Genomic DNA, 6,384 nt, shown 5'->3' with positions numbered 1-6,384 from the left:
TTGGCTGAAGAGGTGATTCTCTGCTTGGATATCTCAATTCTAATCCAGAAAATAGGACAAACCATCTGAGGCTACTGCTTTGATTGGAAGAGAAGCAGCCATCTCGCATGTAAGCCAGGATAGGGGGTGTTGGATTATTTTTGTGTTCCCAATGAGTTGTTTTTGTCTGAGCAGACCTGCTTTCCAGCACTGTTGTTTTGTCTTGGTCCAGGACAGACACAGGGTGACCTTGTCTGATGGGGTTCCAAGAAATCAGTGTTCAACAGGACCAGCTGTGGGGGCCAGCCCCACTGCCAGGAGCTCTTACCATCCGTGTGCTTATTTCTCAAATACATATCACAGTAAGCTTTCTCCGTGATGGACACTCAGTGATTTGTAAGCACAAATTTCATTTAATCAAATGCTGCCTTACGATCCTCCCTCACCTCCTATGTCCCCTCACCCTGCTCTGGCTTTTCTCCACAGCCTCTGACATGCGGTGTGGGTTTATCTAGTGTCTCTGTGTTCCATGAGGGCAGAGCCTTCTGCTCTGGTCACTGCTGTATTCTCATGACCTGGAACATAGCAGGTTCTTAAAAATTTGTTGATGCTGACCTTTAATTAAAGAATGTGTTATGGGGGGCATCTGGGTGGCTCAGGTGGTTAAGTGTTGCCTTCGGCTCAGGTCATGATATCAGGATTGGGCTCTCTGCTCAGCGGAGACTCTGCTGCTTCTCCCTCTGCCCTTTCCCCATGATGGTTCTCCCTCCCTCTCTCTCTCTCTGTCTCTCTCAAACAAAGTCTTTAAAGAAAAAAAAATGTGTTATCTGTATGATACATACATGCCTGGCCAAATCACACCTGGTCTTTTCTAGTACAATTACCCAATGTCCTGATTTCCAGGGCCATTATTCTAAAAGATAATTAGCAGCAGTCTCATCCACCCACCCATTATCCACCCATCCATCCACCTGCCACCCACCATCCATCCACCCGCTTACAGCTTTTATTGGTTTATACGTAGGTCTCATTCAGAAAGTGAACATCTTTGGAACGTTTCCCAAAGAGAAGTTTTCCTCTCTTGTTTTTCTATGTCCATGTGTCTATAATCATAGGACTGCTGTATCAGGGGCTTCGCTAACATCTGGGCTGGGCTGGGGGGTCTGGGAGGCGACACTGGTGGCCTGAGCACGAGGTCAGGAAGTGCCTTGACCCTGGAAGTGCAGTAGTCCCGCGTAGGACCACCCGGGGTCAGGGGTACAGGGCGCAGGGAGAGGAGGACTGGGGATCCGCACGGTGGCGCCGCCTCTCGTCCTAGCCGGCCAGAGCGGAGGCGGGCCCTGGGCGAGGCTGAGGGGCGGGGGCGGGGCGAACCGGGCAGGCGGGGCCTGGAGGGGTGATGGGGCGGAGCTGGGGCTGGGTAAGGTGGGGCAAAGCGTGGCGGGCCGCAGCGAGGGGGCGTGGCCAACGCCCTGAGGGACTGGGCCTTGGGGCGGGGCCGGGCGGGGGCGGGCCGGGCGGGGCGGGGTCGGGCCGGGGGCGGGGCCGGGTGGGGCGGGGCGGCCTGTGGTCAAGACTGGGCGAGGCCTCCCGGGACCGCGCGGGTGGAGCCTGGTGAGAGAGACTGGGAGGCCCGCAGGAATGTGGGTGGGGGGCGGGTAAGGAGGGGCTTCTGGGGCCGAGCCCCAGGAGGTGGGAGGGATTTGGAGCGCGGGGCTGATTGCTGAGACACAGCCTCTGGCAGGGGGGTGTTGGTACTTGGACTGTTGTGCTTGAAACCCGGGCCCTGTTCCTTGCTGCATCCCTAAAATCAAGCGCTCTGGTCTCGCGGGCCCATTGGAAGTCGCCTGCACCGCACCTGTTCGAGTTATAAGGCATTCCAGGTGTCCAGGTTTAAGTCTCCGTGGGGACCTGCGTGCCACCCGCCTCCCTGACAACACGGGGGAAGGTCTGGCCGAGTCTGGGGGCTCAGAGGCTTTCAGGGCTCCGGCCCTTCCCCGCGGTGCCGACCGCTCGCTCCAAACCTGACTCCGCGCAGCTGCGGCAGCGGATGACAACTGGCCCCAAGCGACGCAAATGATTACTATTTATCTCCTGACTAGGAGAATCCATTTTAGCATTGCCAGAGAGCCCTATCCAGCTCAGACAGGGATGCTTAAGACAGTGTTCAAGCTCGTGTTGATTTTAAATAAATATAAAAGAAGTTATTTTTTTCAGACTATTTATTCATGAGAGGCAAGACATAGGCAGATGGAGAAGCAGGCTTCCCCTGCAGGGAGCCGGATGTGGGACTCCAGACCGCGACCTGAGCAGAAGGCAGACGCTCAACCGCTGAGCTACCCAGGTGACCCTAAAATAAATTATTTTTTATGTTAACCCATAGGACGCAAACCCATGCTAGATCAGTCAAGGTAGATCAGATTTAGGGCTGTGAACTGTCCCGTCACTAACTAGAATACTCCAAACAAAAGGAATTGGTTCTAATAGGGTTTCCCTATGTCAGTATTTTTCTTCTAAAGGGAAATACCCTCTGACTTTAAAAAAAAATCCATTGACAGTTGTTGGCCATATTATTATTTTTATAACATGATACAGCACATTTATTTCCCGTATTTCCTTATTTCACAAAAATGGATTTCCTCTAATGTCCTTGATTTAGAACACTGCTTTGCAATCCCACACCGGTTTGAACTGGATTGTTAGTTCAGATTGACTCAGTTAAGGAGTGTGGATTTCGTTGTTTTTTTAATTTTTTTATTTAATTTTAAGTTATCATGCAGTAAAACGTACGCTTTTTGCCAAACAGTTCTTTGAGAACTGACAAGTTGATAATCACGTAACCACCACCACAATCAAGATACAGAATAGTTCCATTTGCCCCCAAAGTTCCCTCATGCTGACCCTTTGTGGTCTGTGCTTCCTCCTACCCACATCAACAGTGCCCCCTCTATCCCTAAAGTTTTGTCTTTGTGTGAATATCATTATCAATGAATCATCCTACGGTACACAACCTTTTGAGACTCACTCTTTCATTTAGCATAATGCATTTGAATTTCATCTGAATCAATACTTCGGTTCTTTTTATTACTTTATATTCCATTTTGATGTGCCGTGATTTATCCATTCACCATTTGAAGGGCAGTCTCTGGCACTTATGTATAACACTGCTATACATGCTGGCATACAGATTCTGTATCACTCTACAATTTTTTTCACTTGGGAGTAACATTGTGGGTTTTGGTGCTATTAGAAACGATCCTGTCTGTATAATTTCTATTTTTAATTGCTCACAGCTAGTATCTAAAAATACTTTCTATTTTTGTATATTACTTCATATCCTGTGACCTGGCTAAATTTGTTAGTTCTAGGAACTATCTTGTAGATTCCTTCTAACCACTAACTTTTAGCTAGAATCCACAAACTCTGATGTTATATTTTTTCATTCAGTTTAAAATATTTTCTGATTTTTTTCTTGTGACTTTTCTATGACTCATAGATTACTTAGAAGTGTACTTTGTAATTTCAAAATATTTTGGTGTTTCGCAGATATCTTACTGTAATTGATTATTAGTTTAATTTCATTATGACCAGAAAATGTACTTTGCAAAATTTTAATTATTTCAAGTTTGTTAATGTTTGTTTTATGACCCAAAATATGGCCTATTGTGATGAATGTCTCATGTGCACTTGAGAAGAATGTGTATTCTATTGTTTTTGGATAGAATGTTTTATAAATCTAGATCGAGTTGATTTATAGTTCAGGTCTTGTATATTTTGCTGATTTTCTGCACTAAACATTATTAATTATTGAGAGAAGACTGTTGAAATCTCCAGGAATAATTATGAACTTTCTTTTTCATTCTATGATGATTTGTTCCATGAATTTAGAGCAGGCACATTTAGGAATGGTGTGTCTTCTTTGTGGTCTTTTTACTATTATGTAGTGTTCTTTTTGGTCCCCTATTCATCATTTTTCTTTTGAAATCTACTTTGTCTATATTAATATAACTGCTCCAGGGTTTGTTTTTTTTTTTTTTTGACTAGTATTTTCTTTCTTTTTTTCTTTTTTCTTTCTTTCTTTCTTTTTTTTTTTACTAGTGTTTTCACATAGTATACTTCTTTTATCCATTTGCTTTTAACCAGTCATTATATTTCTCTAAATATAGCATATATTTGGGTCTTGTGTTTTCAATCCTATCTGACAATCACTCTTTTAGTTGATGTAATGTAGACCATTTACATGTAAAGTAGTTATTGATATTGCTGACTTGATAAAATGTTGACCATTTTATAGAATGTATTTTTTTTCTCTCAATGTTTTTTGTTCCTCTGTCCCCTATTTTCTACACTATTTTGATTATTTGAATGTTTTTATGTTTAAAAAGATTTATTTATTTATTCATGAGAGAAACAAAGAGAGAGGCAGAAACATAGGCAGAGGGAGAGGCAGGTTCCTCGCAGGGAGCCAGATGTAGGATGCGACCCCAGGACTCTGGGATCACGTCCTGAGCCGAAGGCAGATGCTTAACCACTGAGCAACCCAGGTGTCCCTATTTGAATGTTTTCAGTACTTCATTTTAATTTATCAATTTTATTTGCCCATTTCTCTTCATATTATTTTATAGTGGTTGCTCTAGGGATTATGATATGCATACCTAACTTTCACGGTCTATTTAGATCTTATAAGCATCCAAGTCCTTTTATCCTCCCTTTTTAAAAAAGATTTTATTTATTTACTTATTTATTTAGAAAGCATGAGTTGGGAGGAGTAGAGGGGAGGGAGAGGGAGAGAATCTCCAGTAGATGCTGCGCTAAGTGCAGAATCCATTGCAGGGCTCTCAGTCTCACAACCCTAAAATCATGACCTGAGCCAAAACCAAGAGTTGTACACTTAACCAACTGAGCCACCCAGATGCCCCTACTCTCTGCTTATATTATAATTGTTTCTACATATTACGCTTATATTCACTGAAAATTCTACCAGACAATACTATATTTTTTCTTTCAGCAGTATACATATTTTAGAGAAATTAAGAAAATAGTCCATTATACTGAGTCGGGTATATACCACTTCTATTGTTCTTCCTTCATTCCTAAAGGAATTCCTGCAGTACCAAGTTTCCCTATGGTATCACTTCCCCTTGGCCTACAGAATCTCATTTAGTATTTGTTTTTAAGCAAGTGTACTGGCAGCAGATTCTCTTAGTCTTCCTTCATCTCAGAATGTCTTTGTTTTGCTGTCATTCCTAGAGAGTATCTGCACTGAATATAGAATGATACTTTGCTGCCTTTTGTCTTCTGTAAGATCTGGTGAGGAATCTACAGTCATTCCAATTGTTCCCTGTACAAGATATCACTTTTCTCTGGCTGCTGTCAAGATCTTTCCTTTATCTTTGGTTTTCACCAGTTTATTATGTATCTCAGCCTGATGTTCCTTGAGTTTATCCTGTTTGATGGTTCACAGATCTTCTTGGATCTGTAGATTTATATCTTTCACCAAATTTGTGAAGTTTTAGTTATTATTTCTTCAAATATTTTTCCATACCAGTCTCTTTCTCTTCCCTTTCTGGACTTCAAGTGGCACAAATATTAGATGTTTTGATATTATTCCAGAGGTCCCTGAGTCTCTGCTCTGTTCAATTGTTTGTAGTTAATCTTTCTCTCCATTTTTCAAATTAAATAATTTCCATTTATTTATCTTTGAATTTACTAACTCCTTCCTCTGTCAACTCCATTCTGTTTTCTTCCAGACATTGTATTTTTCAGTTCTAAAGTTTCCATTTCTTTTTTATGCTTTTTATTTTTCTGATGAGGGCTTATATCTTTCCATTCATTTGAAGTGTATTTACCTTTACCCCATGGAGCACAGTTACAATACCCACCTTAAAGCCTCTGGTTAATTCCAATATCGGGGTGAACTCAGGGTTGGTATCTGTTGATTTTCTTTTCTCTTGATAATTGGTTATATATTCCTGGCCCTTCCTGTGCCAGTGTTTGACATTTTGATTTTGTTATGAGACTCTGTGTCCTGCTAAAGTCCTCTGGAGAACACTGACTTGCTGTTTAGTGGGCAGTTACCTGGCTACATTCCTACCAGAAGGTCTATTTTACCTTCTGTCAATGGTGGTTTCAATGTCACTTAAGTTTTTCAAATCTTTGTTGTGTTCTTTTGTGTCTGTTTCATGCATGTAGCACTTGGAGGTTGGCCTGGGGTGCAGGCAGATGCTATGTTTGCAGTTCAGTTCTCAAACTCTTTGCTGTGTAGCTGTGGGTCTCTCCTGCATATGCACAGCCCAAGGGCAAGCTGAGGACATGTGCCCATTGATACATAGAATTAAGAGATCACCTTCACCAGCTCTCCTGTCTCTAATTCCTTTAGCACCCTCTGGCTCTCAGGGGCCCATT

This window comes from Nyctereutes procyonoides, unplaced genomic scaffold (genome assembly GCF_905146905.1).
Source record: "Nyctereutes procyonoides isolate TBG_1078 unplaced genomic scaffold, NYPRO_anot_genome, whole genome shotgun sequence".
In the NCBI taxonomy this organism is placed as follows: Eukaryota; Metazoa; Chordata; class Mammalia; order Carnivora; family Canidae; genus Nyctereutes; species Nyctereutes procyonoides.
Note: the sequence above shows the minus strand (reverse complement) of the source record.